The 17644-nt window shown below is 35.1% G+C and overlaps 1 long non-coding RNA gene across 1 annotated transcript; it reads left to right on the forward strand.

The window, feature by feature from the left end:
* Positions 1-10704: 10704 nt before the first annotated feature.
* Positions 10705-12224, forward strand: LOC149709162 (uncharacterized). Its single transcript, XR_016380187.1, has 3 exons — positions 10705-11342; positions 11456-11561; positions 11623-12224. It is a non-coding gene; the product is annotated as an uncharacterized LOC149709162 (long non-coding RNA).
* The last annotated feature ends 5420 nt before the right edge of the window (positions 12225-17644 follow it).

A 17644-nucleotide genomic window follows, 5' to 3' on the forward strand; every position in this document is an offset into this window, starting at 1 on the left:
TTTTCACTCGTTTGTTAGGCTTACTCTTGGAATGTTAAATTTGAATTCGTATAAATCAGTACTGAAATTTGCCATAACTCTCTTGACTTCAGCAAAATTCTATTAAACGGATCTCCGCGGACTTCGTGACTACAATGTGAGGCTGATCTTAATTAAAAGGCGTTTTCTCTCTCCCCTGAATGTTTTACGTATTATTTTTCGGATAAAAATGAAATTCAATATTTTTGAGGCTTGGACTTAGAGTAAACGCAATGTTTCATTTGTTCACATTCTACTTTAATATTAACCCTTTCTGAGATCAATAGTGACGCATTTTCTTGATTATGATAGCGCGAAACACAGTGCAATACTTTAAATTTCGATATCGACCCAGATTAAAGCTTTCTTTGCATTGAATTATTTAGTGTCATTTTTCTGGTAAAACTAAAATATAATACATTTAAAAGCTTACTTACAGTGAACGAAAATGATCATTAGTTTTGTTTCTATAGTTACTATAGTTTTGCGAACACAAAGCTCGTCTTTTCATGTTGAACTTTGCAAGAAACACAGTAACATATTAAATTATCATATCGACCAGGAATAAGGGTGTGGTTGCTTGAATAATTTAAATTAATGTAATCGAAAACTCTGTAAGTTTTGCTCTTTTATTTTGCTTCAAGGGAGGATGAAAAGGAAAGCCAAGTGATTTTCTATCGATTATACTTCTAATTATAAGATCAATTCACATAGTGAAACATGCATGGAATACTGCATAAAAAGTTAAGAATCGATAAAAAATGTTGTGGTTTCCTTTTCATCTACCCTTTAATGTATATATATTCCCATATGGAACACAGAAGAATCTTGATTACAATCTCAAACTAAATTTATTTCTTAATTTAGTTTAATTTACAAATACTAGTAAAAAATTCAAGAGGAACTTTGTACATTTTAGGAAATGTAAATCGATGTTTTTTCTTACATAGTTTGAACGGTGACCTATATCTAATCTTCCCTGAAGATGAATTCGCCTCTAAAAATAAGCGGGGTTCTTTTAAGCCTTTGTCAGCTTAGCGCTAATGGGGAAAGCTGAGTTTTCCCTGCAATTCGGTTACATTGGAGGCAAAATATCAATCGCTTTATTACACTGTACATCTGCCTGATTTGACTATGGGAATATTGATTTGCCGAAATCAGATTGGCAATTTTTACGCAATTTCATTACGGTGTAATTTATTCAACCTTGGAATATATTTTGAAAAGCAATCATTCGGAGATCGTTATTGTTAAGACTACAGCTTTTTCCTTTAATTGGAAAATTGTCAATGTTACAAGAGTAGTTACAATGCAATTTTAATTACAAGCTATATTATTTTTACAAAATGAAAATTGAAGGTTTTTCCATGTGATTGAAAGATAAACCATTGAAAACTGCAATGGTGAGAAGTGAATACTAAATAACACATTTATTATGACATATAAAATTTGATATAATTTACATTGAACAGAAACTGAAAAAGCGTTATCTGGAATAATTTGGTAAAATCAAATATTAGGATTTAGCGAGAAATTTTAATATTCCCAGAATATTTGCATTACAATTAAAACGCATTTTTCTTCACATATTTCAAATGCATATACAAGATGATTTTTTAAAGTATTCGTTTTCTTTATTATTTCTCAAAGATTAGAACGACTTTGAAAAAATGTTTCAAGTCGACTGTTGTCAGATTTGATTTAATTTTGCGAACCCAAGTTAATAAATCCGTTAAGAGCTGCAACAAAACGCATTAGGATTTACTACTGGTAACTTATGCCAATTACTTTGTAAAACTTCTATAATTCGTCAGAAAATATGCTCTAACAGTTAATTTTAGATAAATTACTTGGGTTTCACATTAACATATAACGAATTGTTAATGAACACGGAGTCAAATACATAGTTTCGTCACCATGACAACACTTTGGCTCCCTTTTAAAGACACAAAGCACTCTTATCTTCGTGACAACCCATCAAGCAGGACGTTATTCGATTTATTTTCTTCATTTGTACAATTTCTAAAACTTACATATTTCGACAGACAATATGCTTTTGCAGTTAATTCAAAATACATTACTTGAGTTTCTCAACTATATAATGTATGACTTTTGGACACGAAATAGGAAAGTTCAAACATATTGCTTCGTTACCGTGACAACACATGTCTCCAAAACACTGATCCCCGTGACAACCCTCGAGCAGGAGCTATTCGATTCATTTTCTGCATTAGCATAATATCATTAAGACATTTCAGTGAAACATTCGAATGTCACTGGATACAAGTTCAATCATTAACCGAACTCTTCAAAGCAAGTTTTGCCGTTTTCTCAATTTCAGAATTTATTTGGATGAGGTTTGAATTGGAGGTGAAGGAAGGTAGAGTTACGGAAGTCACCTTTTATTTTTTTAATATTTTTCATTGAAGCTTGAATAATTTCATTTACTAAAATATAAATTTGAATCTATATTTTCAAGACCGAAAAAATTGTCAATCTCTATTTTCAAGACCCAAAAAATTGTCAATCTCTATTATAGAGAAGCAAAAAATTATCAATCTATAAATTCAATAATCCAAAAATTGTGAATATATATATTCAAGACTCCAAAATTAGTGAATCTATATTTTCAAGGGTCTACAAAATCTAAATGAAACTCATTTGAGTGACGAAGCCTGAAATTTACGAGAATTTGAAATTGGGTGAGTGACAATTGGACGACAATGAAACCGACAGAGCGTCAATGGGTTGGATTGAAAATTAGTTTTGAAAAAAATTGTTAAGAATCCACAAATGTTTTGCGAAAGACCTCACCTGACCAAACTAAACCAAACCTTGCATGACCTGGTCTCACTACACCTATCCTAACAAAAATTTCTCTGTATATTTCCAAGAACCAACAAAATTGTGAATCTACTCAAACATGTCAAATCTGACTACGACGAACAATTTTAAATATAACATTCCAACTGTGAGTACAAAAACTTAAATCTGCCTTTGTCTGTTTTAGGCAGTTTATTTTTAAAAATATACAATCTGATTTTTTGTTGTTATTATTCATCCCAGAGACACGAGATTGATTTCAATATTTGCACACATTATTACTTACCTGACCAAGGAACAACATTTCTTTTTGGAAAATTCGTCTATTGTAACCTTCTCAATGCTACGTATGTTTGTGAATCCTAGTTCTTTGATTTTGTCAATCATAAACCACCGAGTTATGTTTGAAGATTTAGAGTGGATCGATCACATAATTATCGCGAATTCTATCAGATGAAATAGGACATATGAGCTACTTCATATGTGGTTTTACCCCAATTTTGAATTGACTTGCATTTTTAGAAACATGTTGAAAATATATTCTTTTGAATGCCAGACCTGTGCTGTGACCTAAATTTTGATACCTTTGAATTTTTCTTGTAACCTTGCACTAGAACCCGAGTTATTTCACGTATTCAAGTAGTCGTTGTGTTATTTGACGCCACACCAAACAATATTTTGGCCAAAAACCTAAAGAGTTGAGTTGTTCGGATATTGCCTATTTTATTTTCACTCTTGTATCTATAATATGGTGGGAAAACCTGACTTAAGGAAAGCATTAAGGCATTGAAAAGTGTCAAACTTGTTATTGTTATGTTACTCATGGCGTCTCATTTATTAGATTGGTCTATGTGACTCATCAGGGCATACTTGAACTTTTCAATAGTTCCGACTTTACAAGCACGGGAAATGTTTACGATTCAGTTGAAGCTACAAAGCGTGGGGCAATTTTGTTGCATTTCTTTTATCGCTCCTGATTTTTAATTTTACACGGAGTTTTGATTACGGTAAAATTCAAGGAAGAGCCCAAAGCGGCTGTCCCGGTGTCTGCAGAGAGAGAAAGAGAGATAGAGAGAGAGAGAGGTAAAACGGTGGCGCTCTGAATGAGAGAGGGGTGAAACGCTGGCGCTCTGAATGAGAGAGGGGTAAAACGCTGGCGCTCTGAATGAGAGAGGGGTAAAACGCTGGCGCTCTGAATGAGAGAGGGGTAAAACGCTGGCGCTCTGAATGAGAGAGGGGTAAAACGCTGGCGCGCTGATGAGAGAGAGAGGTAAAACGGTGCCGCGCTGATGAGAGAGGGGTAAAACGCTGGGGCTCTGAATGAGAGAGGGGTAAAACGCTGGCGCTCGGAATGAGAGAGGGGTAAAACGCTGGCGCTCGGAATGAGAGAGGGGTAAAACGCTGGCGCTCGGAATGAGAGAGGGGTAAAACGCTGGCGCTCGGAATGAGAGAGGGGTAAAACGCTGGCGCTCTGAATGAGAGAGGGGTAAAACGCTGGCGCTCTGAATGAGAGAGGGGTAAAACGCTGGCGCTCGGAATGAGAGAGGGGTAAAACGCTGGCGCTCGGAATGAGAGAGGGGTAAAACGCTGGCGCTCGGAATGAGAAAGAGGGGTGAAACGCTGGCGCTCGGAATGAGAGAGGGGTGAAACGCTGGCGCGCTGAATGAGAGAGAAGTAAGAGAGATGAGGCCCTTGTAGAGAAATAATTTTCGTGAGCCGTGTAAAATTAGTATTAAGGCCCAGCCCTTGGGCCATCTTGTTCCCATACATGTCGACCTTAAATTATCCGTAGTTTAATTTACATTTCCCTTTAACTTTAGCTACTAGACGGGTTATTGTATCCAATGGGACTAGATGAGAGCCGTACAAAGGAAACTCACATATCTCCTGTTGTGGAAGTTTCGATGGCTCAAATCTACACTGTCGTATCTCGCCTGGGTTCAGGGTCGGATCGCTATAATATATTAGGATTAAGTCCAGCTGTTTGGATCGCAACTGCATTCACAATTGTTCTCATTCCGCTCTGCGCCTTTATAATCAACCGTTTGCAATACAAAATAATGGGAACTAAAATGGAGGATTCCGCTTTGCATTTTATCTGGGTTCTGTTGTCTGATCTGCTTCAAAATCGTAATATCAGACAAAGAAATTCTTTTTTAAATACTTCCGTTCCGAAATTATTTTATTTTTCAGCGCAAGGTCATTTGGGTCAAACGTTACGAGGATTCTTTATTTACGGAGCCTTTACTTTGTCATCTAGTGTTTTAATGAAAGCATTTTCTGGGAATTTGAAAAGCGAACTAATGATATCAAAGTCTGATTACATTAACTCTTTCGAAGACATCTTGAAGAAACCGAGTATCCGTCCCGCTATTTGCACTGAAACACAATTCTTCTTCATATTCATCGTAGGACTTGTGGTTTAAATAATTATAACACAATGAAAAATATATCCATAGTAGTAGCACTTAGGTTCCCTTTTAACAAAGCGCCCCTGCCTTTGCATCTAATGCGTCAGGAATCCTAGTACCCTTTGCATTTATCCTGCCTTTCCCTCTGAAGTGAGAGCTAGCCTGAACCTTTTCTAATGTGCCCCTGCTTTTCTTCAATACGTCTGCTGGCCTAACTTCTTTCGAAGGTATTTGTCTCGATCTTCTCATTTAATTAATCTAATAAGCTAGCCAACTCACCGTCGTATTTGAACCATTATTTTCAATGGCTGCTAATGAATCGCCTATTTTTTCAAATTTGATTACTGATAACTTTTGTTTATAACATTTTTGTTTTTTGAGCCTTGACAATCACAAATTATAATACAATTCGATAACTTATGTAACTCTGATTTAAACGCTGGATTTGAGATTACATTTCTACAGACCCCAAAGTGCTCTCAAAAACTGCTTTTTTTCCCGAAACAGCAGCCGCTATTTCTAAAACGGCAGTTTTGAACAACGCCCCTGTTTTTAATGGAATTGCGGTTGCTATTTCGGGAACTGCTCATGCAAGGAATACCCGTCTTAATTATAGAAAAGCATTATGAAAATTTGACATCTCAGAAAAACATTTCACCCGACCTGGCCTTTAAATAGCTTGATTTGGTCACTTTCACTTAATTTTAGACATTTTTTTAATACTTACCCTGCAGTTTGCTTATCATGTAACATATTATTGTGAAATTGTATTTCTTTGAACGCAGGAGGATTCTTCTCCTATATATGTCAAAATGCAAGATCGAATGGACAAAAACGGATTGCATTTTAATGAAATTCTAAGAATAACAGAAGAGTTTTACTCTGGCAAAGTTGCCTTGATTCAAAGAGGCGAAATCCAGTGGAATTCTCTGACCATGTTGAGCAAAGATAAAGTTGTTTACACTGGAACCGAAAAGTATGCCTTTGGAACCTCTCATTTCTTGTCTAATAGAAGACTGCCTCACCACATGAAGGAACTCCTTGACTATCTGTACGTGATTCATTAAGCTGGTATTTTACGCGTTAAAGATGCTGTATAATTTAAGCCTTCACTGCTCTGGGCGGTGTATGAAATTTTGACCCATTGTCACTGCCTCTATTTACTAAGAGCCTTGATAGCTGTAGATCCAAGCGTGCATAGCATCGTTCGAAAAGAAACGAGCATACTATCAAAGACAAATTGAAATGACATTAAGATAAGCGACCAAACTTCACTATGAAATGTATCAACAAAAAACAAAAATACTCTTAAGTTGCCGAATGTCTGAATAGCCGATTCATATCCTTTGGAGAGAGGAAAAAGGTTACGTCATTAAGTATAGCCTGATTAATGTATATCAGAAGTTTAAAAGATATTTTCCATAAGTTTTACGCTACCTATACTACGTCCACTGAGGGCTAGTTCGAGAACGACGCTAGAATTGAATGCACTAGGTTTTTCAGTCCATCTTTTTATTTAGTTCTGAACTAAGTCTTCGACAGCGCCTCGCCGGGCGTTGGTTTACGAAAATCTATGACGTTTCACCTAAATCATTTCATGACAAGCTCTCAGTAACCAGTGACAAACTTACGTAGCATATCTAATGAACTTATGTTTATATACGTATATATGGAAAAAATAAGGGTAATTTCTTCCACCACATTCAGTTATTTCTCTTTATCTTTATAATTACCAAGAAAGCATTCAAACTATTGATAGTCTCCTCTTGTTTGCTTTCAATTCGAAATTAATTAGATTTTTTGGGGTGTTTTTGATTTTTTAAAAAAAAGTACAACTTTTTCTATCTAGTTCAACGAGATTCGTTGAGACTGATCAGAAAGCTCAAACCACAAGATACAGCGCTTTTAAACGAAGAGAGGCAATGTCTTTTGAAAAACCGCAATTGAATGAGTTAGTCGTGTTGAAAATGGGATTTTTGTTGCCAGTCTTTGTTCTGTGGTTCTACGGAATCTTTGCATCGATCGCCGTCAAGATTCTAGAAGTTGCCTACTTTTTCATGTTTATTCGTAATCGTGAAGTGTAACAGTTTGGAAAATAAGTCTTTGGCCATTCTTTGTTTAAACAAGAACCAACGGGTACCTACTTTCTTTGAACAGTAGGTTCTATTTGTGGTAAAACTGTTAAGCAGTAAATGTCAATCCACAGTACACTTTTCATCAGCTTCATATGAAGTTTTGTTTTCAATTTGTAAATAATAGCACTAAATGATATAAATACTACAAATGAAACAATGTTTACCACTTTTAACGGACTTTTCGAACGTAGCACCATGTAGGAAACCCAGAGTTTCAATTCCGCAATGTTTTTAGTATTTAACATGTAAAATACATTGCCTATTTGAAAACTTAATTTTACCTAACTCAAACTTACGAAATAACACTTTTAAATATTAAACGAAACTAGGAATATGAATTATTTATATCATTAAATGTAAAATATTATATTGACACGATTTGCATTTCGTCAGAAAGATATTGAAAAATAGAGCAAAGTTTCTTAAATGCTTTTAGCTTCAAACATAGATTTAGTAAACGACTCCATTTCCATTTTTCTCTGTGGCCTAAAAATGAACTCAATTGTTGAAAACATGTATATGCATAGTAATGGTTTTAATACCATTACTATCTGAAGTAGGATAAGGGACTAGAAGTAAAGAGCTCTAATATTGGTAATAGATCCTGGCACTAGTGAACAAATTTGAGGATTTTATGCTGCTTCCATCGCGCCTAAACTAGAGAGAAAAAAATTGGTCGAGTTCCAAAAATATTTTCCTACCCCCTTCCCCTCAACCTAAAGCCGCGGAACACGGACGCCTGTGCTTGAATCTAGTTCGGCCAATCCACCACCACGAGCGTCTCACGTTTTGAAGGGAAAATTCAGAAACCGCTACCAGAGGGCCAACCGTTGTTGTCTTATCAAGAATATTCACTTTCACCAAGTGAAGAATTTGGTTAGCTCAATACTTCTATTCCCTTATCCTACTTCTGTTACTATGCATATAATTTATTTACACAAAATCTGAAGGCAAATGTCTTTTTCGTGAAGACATTTAGGACAATACAAATCAATACAGTGAGAAAGTTACTTAAAAATGTCATTTTTATCTCTCTTCAGGGAAAATCGGGTCTCACTTCTTGCATTTATATACATAGTAATGGTTCTGAATAATATTACTAAAATCTAAAAGGGCATGAGAAATTTTTTTTAACTTTAAATGAAGTATCTCTAATCAAGATAGTGAGAAAGATACTTATACACATCATTATATTTCTGTCCGGAGTAAACACGATCTCATTTTTTGAATATATATATTCACAGTAATGATACTGAAAGCGAGCTTTTTAAATTACATTAAATAAATGGCATCAGAAGGGGATAATAGAAGAACGATGACACTCTGTATCCTCTTAATGCTTTAGTTACGTAACGTCATTCTTCCCTGGCTCACCCTTTTAGTTTGCTTTCCCGCTCATCAAACTACAAATAGGCATCGCACCGTAAGGTGAATTCTATAGTTGTTTGGCACTAAATCCGCAGCAATCATCCCACAAACCTCGTCTTGACGTGGGACAAAAATGCACAAGCGCGTCTTGCCAAATATTTAAACGCTAATAGAGTAATGATGATGGAACTATTTATCGCGTAAGCGATTCGGTTTTTGTAACCTTGCTCTAAGTGTTCTGATGTTGGGAAGAGTGACGTTACACTTACCCCGCTTTGTGGTACACTTCTCTCGAAGAGAAGTATTATATACTTCTGATGGCATTAAACTAAAATAGATGTGGAGATTACTGTCATAAATTGTAGACTTGCGTACTGTGCATTTGTAATAATTGTAGATCAAACCTTGCTCTAAGTGTTCCGATGTTGGGAAGAGTGACGTTACACTTACCCCGCTTTGTGGTACACTTCTCTCGAAGAGAAGTATTATATACTTCTGATGGCATTAAACTAAAATAGATGTGGAGAATACTGTCATAAATTGTAGACTTGCGTACTGTGCATTTGTAATAATTGTAGATCAAACGGGATTGGTTCATTTAGGTACAAGCCTTTAAACTGAATAAAACCTATATGTTCGCAAAATCAAACTTGACATATTTTACATTGAGCAGAAACTAAATAATCCGTGTTGTGAAATAATTTTGCAAAATTGGGATTTTGCCAGTTTTTAAAATCCAAGAATCCTTTGCAATACTTATGAGACCGTTGAAATGAAAACATAGTTTTCCTTCACGGACATTCTTTTTAGTAATTATTTTCCGAAGAATAATAGGACTTCGAAAAATCGACAACATATTTGAAATCGAAGGCTGTTGACAGATTTGCCATAATTTTTGCGAATTAAAATCAATTTATTTATACAAATTACTTAAATATCTGCTCCATTAGTATTTGCTACTGGTATATTATGTCAATTACGATCTAAGTCTAAAAAATCATGTCAAGAAAAAATGTTACTTCGTTATTTTTGCTTAATATTTAAACGCTTATTGAATTTCACAATAGCATAATGCCTTGTATGAAAAGTTCATATATTATGTTTCGTAACCGACTTGCAGTGGCAACACTTAAAATAAAGCCAGGATTAATATTACTATTAATATTTTGAACAAGCACAATACTGTGATTTCCATGGCAGCCCTCGAGCAGGGAGTATTAGTTTCACTTACACAATAAGAACTCTTTGTAAGTTTTTTCAGTTCCCAAAATCATTTGCGCCACTTTTGAGAAGAGTTAAATGTCAAAGTGTTTTTGCTCTATGCAATATATGCGCACTCTTTAAGATTTAGTTTTCATTATCATTTTGGAAAGTGTAATACAACTTCGACTATCTTCGCAATTATAGATGTCAGGATTCCAAAGAGCCATATTTCAAAGACAGGCAATAGAAATCCAAGTGTTAGCACAGTAATTTCGTTTGTTTGAGATATTTCGAAGTCCGTCTTTGTCCTTGTTTCAAACGCATAGAATCTATTAGTAGGTTCTTGCTGAGATGTCTCGAAGAATCGTGTTGAACTTAAAACAAAGAGACTTTGAAATTTCGGAATTGTGAAGCTAAAGTTACAATAGGGAAATAAGCCAGCTTAATTACTTCACGTTATACCCTCTTCACACGTACTCAAAATAAGCCATAGTTTGTTTATTTTAAGCCATATTTGGTTTAAATTAAGCCAAAGTTTTTAGTCGGTTTAAAAGGCTTAAAACGAACGATTTCACACGAAATTTAAATTTCCCGCCAAAGTGATGAAAATTCGCATAGTGTGCCTCCACCTAGGTACCTACGACTTTTCTTCTCGAATAAATGGCTGATCGGCGAGGATTAAACCTAGGAGGATGAAACCATAGATATAGTAAAACTATATATCTATGGATGGAACCAGGCTAGGAAATAAGACAGGTTTACGGGTCAAAAACCAGTTTATTAATAGCTTGGACCATTTTTTTTATTCAAAACGTGAGGGTCACTGGTCCCAATGACTAGTTTATTAATTCCTACTTTTATTAAAAATTGATATGGGGACCTCTTTAATTATTTTCATTTTAACATAAATTTAAACTCCATGAGTCCAGTTGTGTATACAACCCTAAGCCGAGAGAGAACGACCAGTCCTGGGACCAGTAGAAAAATAAATAGGGGAAGGGTCACTGGTCCCGGGACCAGTTTCATATTTAAGACATCAGGGGTCACTGGTCCGGAGGACTAGTTCAGAAATAAACCTTATTTCCAAGCCTGGATGGAACTCGTTCCATCCTCCTAGGTTAGGCCTAATGTTTGGAGACAGGAAAGCAGCAGACTACGCGAAAAAAATTGACCCAAACCCGGAAAGAAAAGGTTAACCGCTAGACTTCGCTGTTTATTAAACAAGCCTAACTTCAGTTTAGCTAAACTCGGTTTAAAAATCTTTTCCGAGTGAAACACTAACCATAGTTTATGAAACAAACTTTAGCTTATTAAACCTGCATTTTATGCCTCGTGTGAAGAGGGTATAAGGTTAGGCCTTAATGAGGGACTCAGATAAATGAAGGTAATCTATGGTGCAGTCACGCGTTGCACAAGCTTGTCAATATATGGTGCAAAAGTAAAATTTTGATTTTTAAATTGGTCTTTGAATGACTATAAAAATGTATTTACTAACAGGTAATCAATGCGCTCCTTGATATGACGAGGCAGTCCTTTATTGAAGAAATAGTGAGTGCTTCCGGAGGAGTATATATCCGTTCCAATGTAGACGACTTTATCTTGGGTTAAGTGTACGAAAAACGAAGATCCAATTTTCATTTTATTAAACAATGCTATTTTTCCAGAAAAAAAGTCTTCCCTAATTTGATCAATGTGATCAAAATAAATTCCGTTCTGTTCCATTCTCTCATTTAATTTCAAGAACAAAGGTGATTTGTTTTCCTGCGTTATATATACCATTAATCGTATGTAAATATCATTTTTGGGTTGGTTAAGCATACATGAAAAACCTACCAATGAAATTTGAAAGAAACTTGACTCCGTGCAAATTGCTGGTATAATTTTGGGTCGCTTAAGTATGTCCTCGATGGAGTTAATGTAGTTCGCCTTCGAAATCATCAGCTCACTTTTTAAATTGCCAGAAAATGCTTTCATTAAGACGCTAGCTGCCAAAACCCAACCACCGTAAACAAGAAGAGAGGGAACTCTTTGTCCAAAATCATGCTGAGCTAGAAAAATATTTTGAAAAAGTTTATTGATCTTGTTGAACTAGATCTCATCAAATCGAAATTGATTTCTCAACTCTTTTACCATTCTGTAACAAATTGGCTAGTAGAGTCCACATAAAACTGAACACGGTGTTATTGTTTCTAGTTCCACTTCCTCCATGTTGTAGACGGTTAATTATTAAGGCGCAGAACGGAAGGATTAGAATTGCGATCGCAGTTGCAATCCAAACACCTGGACTTAAACCTAAAATATTGTAACGATCCAACCCAGAATTGTGACGAGACACAACCGTGTGAATCACAATTCCAGAAAACTTTATTCCTGAAGATAAGTGCACTATATCAACATCGTCATCGTTAACTCCCATTGGATACAACAATGCGTCTATAATCTAAAGCAAACTACCATTACTGAAGTGTGCATTGCATGCCTGTAGAATGTTTTACCCCAAGTTTGACAGCCTGAATGGAATAAAAGTTTGGATTATCATCGTATGTCTGCACTGTCTCATTGAAACTTTCAACTATCTGAGAGGGTGTCGCATAAATCACCCTAAAAATTAAATATTTCTGTATTCGCAAATCATCTGAAATTTATCATAAACCCTTTCGAACAGACCTTGTGTTAAAGATGTTACAGAATACAAAGTGCCCAAATTTAAACAATTCATAGTAGTTGTAATAATTATTACAAACGTCTCTATTCCATTCCTATATGGTTTAAAATTAAAAAGAAATATTCTGCTATTCTTACTTTTGTTTAAATTATACTTACTCTCGGAATATGGAATTTGAATTCGGTACTGGAATTTGCCATAATACTCGGGACTCGAATGAGTTGTCGCGCCAAAGCTATTGAGGGTAATTAACAGAAATTTTGTACTAGAGTGTATACGAAAAGTTTGGTCTTTTGCCCTGAAATATTCGTTTTATTTAAAGTAAAACTCTTGCATAAACATTTAAAAGAGTTGACCTTCATTAAACGAAATGTTTCATTATTTTCGTTTCTATAGTAACCGTTTCTTGGAACATTAGGTACACATTTTCTTGATTAGCAACGTGCGAAACGCTGTCCGCATTTTAAATTATAATATTGGCCCGGTTTAAGAGTGTTTGGTTTGAATTATATTATATCAAAGGCACCCAGCTTTGCCCGTCAGCCCGTCGGAATGATTTCTCACAAGCGCCAAGAGCCAGCGAAAGACGGAGTCCGAGCTTTAGGCTAGCCAACTCGCACTGCCTCTTGCAATGCTTCTTGAAGCAAGGGAAATAACCATAGAAGGTGGAACGCCCCTTTGGTGATTGGTTCTCTTACAACATTAGTGGAATGGTATACAGTCTGGTTTTCACTCTTTTATTTTTTAGTCTTACTTTTGGAACGTTAAATTTGAATTCTTATAAATCACTACTGATATTAGTCATAATTGTCTTCATTACCGTTGGTGTTATAACGAAATGATCTACTAAACCGATCTCCGCTGACTTCGTAACTAGAATACGCTTTATTGTAAAAGGAGATGTTTCTCCCAATGAAAGATTTTTCAGGTAAAATCGAAATTCAATACTTTTACCTTCTAATTTAATATTAACACTTAATGGGATCAATAGTTGAAGTCAAACTGAGGATGGACTAGATTGGGCGACACTCCTTCGCTTCTTCATATTTCGAATTATTATAACTCAAATCCAAGTTCCAACGCTATTTAAAATATCTGAAGGCAACTGAGAGTTGACAATATTTAGGTCTTTAGAGAAGTTTTACGAAAAAATCTGGTGTACTCCTAATCGAGAGAAAGATACTTGAAACGATCATTAATGTTCTCTTCGGGCTAAATAAGAGTTCATTTGCTGAATATATTAGTATTGTAATGGTTTGTATAATGGTACTGGAATCTCAACACTAATGCAAAAACGCCATTTAAATCTCCAACAAAGTTTTGTTAAAGCGTATTTTCCTACCAAGATAGGAACAAAGATACTTTAAAACATCATTATGTTTCTCTTCGTCTTAGGTCGATGTCATATCTTGAGTATATATGCATAGTAATGGTGTCAAAAATATTACTAAAATGTGAAGGCGAGGAGAAAATCCCATTATTTTGAATTTTAATGATGTTTTCCCAAAGAGTTTTAGAGTAAATGTAAAATAGATAGCGAGAAATGCACTTACGAAGATCAATATTTTTCTCTCTGGGCACATTTGTTGAATATACAGCGTGCTTCACGACCGAAAATAAGTGACATCTATTGGCAAATTTGGAGTCAAAAATGTTCTGTGCTATTTTGCCCTAAGAGCCACCGATTACGAGTTATAATTACAGTGTTTTTTCGGATGACCTCATAAATTTAAGTAAGAAACTGAAAGACAATGATAATTAATCATCCGTTGGACACTGAAATCATTTCTTCTTTTACGATGGACCTTAGGATAAATGTCATGGAACATTTTCAACTCAAATCTTCTATAGAACCCACGTATCTTTAGTCTTAAAACCCTTTTGGAGCACCCTGCTCAATCAACAAATGAGCTTATTTCTCTATCCCAGATAGAGAAATAATGTTTATCAGCGTATTTCTCGCTATCTTGTTTACATTTACTTTAAAACTCTTGAAAAACATCATTAAAATTCAAGTTAATGTCGATTTTCTCATCACATTCACATTTTCGGAAAATATTAGTTTTAGATTTAATTTGAAATTTGTGAAAAAATGCGAAAAATCACGGAAAAACCTGCCTTCTTCATAATAGAATTCCCTTGGCACGCTCTTAAGTATCAAAATAGATCTTTTACCTTACGAAGTATATCTCTAGTCCAAATGTCGCTCCTGAACACAACCCCGCCTTTCAAAACCAAAGGGAATCTCATTGGCTAAGTGCTAGTAAGGAAAGTTGGGTTTTCCTCGTAATCCGGTTTCATTGGAGGGAAAATGTCCCCCACTTTCATGTACACTCTCACCTTTATATCTTGAGATGCGGACACAACCTTGGTAACGTATTGATTTCAGATATTTTAAAGGTGTGACTCGATGTAGACACGGGGGTAAAACTTAGCCTTCCACCCTGGTTTTAGCGCCTGCGCTGTAGGTTTGGGGATCGTGAGAGTACGCAGAGACGGAAAGGTATCATCTTCCTTCTACGTCCCGATGCTGAAGATTGCCAACCCCCTTTATTATCGTAAAAGAAATGCAAGAAAAGTATTGGTAGATAATTTTTTATATGGATTTTTCATTGTGATATTATAATTGTGGTTCAAGGTGTTACACGCCCTTCAAAGCAAGCAATGCTATTTTTCAATTTACAGTTGTTTTTTTCTATTTTCACTGTAATGCAAACTTGTAATGAAATCGAAATACTAAAGTTCAAATGCATTGTTTCTTTACCGTGATTTTAAATAAATTATTCTGATCTCCGTGAACTGGAACTTAATCGATTCATTTTAAGCGAAACGCTCTAACATCATTGGAACTTCTTTAATTAAGGTAAAGAAGCTTAAAACGAACGTTTCGACTTTCGAAACAAGTTATGCAATTTTATCGAATTTTATATCGATTTTCGAAATAGCAACTGTTTTTCGATAACAACGATGTGCAATATTGTTTTGATTGGTTAAGATTATGAAATTTTACGTTTCATACATTGTGAACAAACTGAATATTGCATTGAAACATTTTCTGTGCCTTTTTTCTCAATGTTCCCAGGATCACTCGCGTATATTTTGACAAGGTTCAAATAGAAAAATATTTTTCTCCACAAACGTGTAATTCATATACAAGTTCAATTTGAAAATATTTCCTTTAAATTATCGTTTTGAAAAGAATAACGCAACTTCGACTGTTTTGGCAATTATAGATGTAAGGATTCCAAAGAGCCATATTTGAAAGACAGGTAATAGAAATCCAAGTGTCAGCACGGTAATTTCGTTTGTTTGAGATAGTTCGAAGTTTGTCTTTGTCCTTGTTTCAAATGCATACAATCTGTGTGTCGGTTCTTGCTGAGATGTCTCGAAGAATCGTGTTGAACTTGAAACAAAGTAAGAGAGTATGAAATTTCAGAACTATAAAGCTACAGTATGGAAAAAGCAAGCTTAAATATTTCACGTAATGTTAGGTCTTTCATGAGGGATTCAGAGAAATGAGAGATATTTTTAAAACCTGGCGGAAGCTTGTAAATATACTGAAATACTATCATTTGGATTTTGGCTTATTAGTGCAACGAATATAAATATGCATTAACTGACTAACAGAAAATCAATGCGCTCCAAGATGTGACGAGGCAGTCTTTTATTGAAAAAGTAGTGAGTGCTTCCAAACGAGTATTTTTCCGTTCCAGTGTAGATGACTTTATCCGAAGGTAAGCTGTAGAGAAACGAAGATGAAATTTTCAATGCATCAAACAATGCAATTTTTCCAGAATAAAATTCATTCTTAATATGATGAATGTGATCAAAATAAATTCCGTTCCCACTCATTCTATCATTTAATTTCACGAACAAAGGCGATTCATCTTCCTGCGATTAAATATAGAATTAATTGAATGCTATTTAATTTCGGCTGAAGCATATATGAAAAACATACCATAGAAATTTTAAAGAAACTTGACTCAGTGCAAATTGCAGGCATTATTTTGGGCTTCCTAAGTATATCCTCGATGGAGTTAATGTAGTCCGCCTTCGAAATCATCAGTTCACTTTTCAAATTGCCAGAAAATGCTTTCATTAAGACGTTGGCTGCCAAAACATAACCACCGTAAACAAGAAGAGATGGAGCCCGTCGTCCCAAATCATACTGAGCTGAAACATATTTTTAAAACGTTTACTGATCTTGTTGAATTAAATCTCATCAAATCCAACTTGATTTTTCGACATTCTTACCATTCTGTAACAAATTGGCCAGTAGAGCAAAGACGAAATTGAACACGGAACCTTTTTTTCTATTTCCACTTTCTCCATATTGTAGACGGTTAATTATTAAGGCGCAGAAGGAAATGATTAGAATTGCGATGGCAGTTGTGATCCAAACATCTGCACTTAATCCTAAAATATTGTAACGATCCGATCCGGAATTGTGACGAGACACAACCGTGTGGATGAAAATCCTTGTAAACTCAATACCCGAAGATATGTGCGCTGTTTGAAAATCGTCATCGTTCAATCCCATTGGATACAATAATGCATCTATAATCTAAAGCAAACGATCATTACTGAAGTGTACATTGCATGCCAATAGATTTTTTACCCCAAGTTTGACAGCCTCAACGGATTTCCAGTTTGTATTAGCAATTTCTGTTCGCCCTGTCTCTTTCAAACCTTTTTCAATTCCATCCGGAGTCACATAAACCAACCTAGAAATGAAATATTTCTGTACAAGCAATATATTTGAAATAATAAACCTTTAGAAACAGACCTTGTGTTGAAAATGTTACAGTATACAAAGTGCCCAAATTTATACATTTCATGGTAATTGTAATATTTTTCGCAAACGTTTCGATTCCATTCCTGTATGGTTTCAAATTAAAAACAGTTATTCCAGATTTCTTAATTTTCTTTAAATTAGACTTACTTGCGGAACACTGAATTTGAAATCGTATAAATCAGTACTAGAATTTGCCATGAAACTTGGGACTCTATTTCGCTGTCGC

Source organism: Phalangium opilio, unplaced genomic scaffold (assembly GCF_054372755.1).
Source record: "Phalangium opilio isolate 3A_F unplaced genomic scaffold, DU_Popi_V2 ptg000013l_1, whole genome shotgun sequence".
In the NCBI taxonomy this organism is placed as follows: Eukaryota; Metazoa; Arthropoda; class Arachnida; order Opiliones; family Phalangiidae; genus Phalangium; species Phalangium opilio.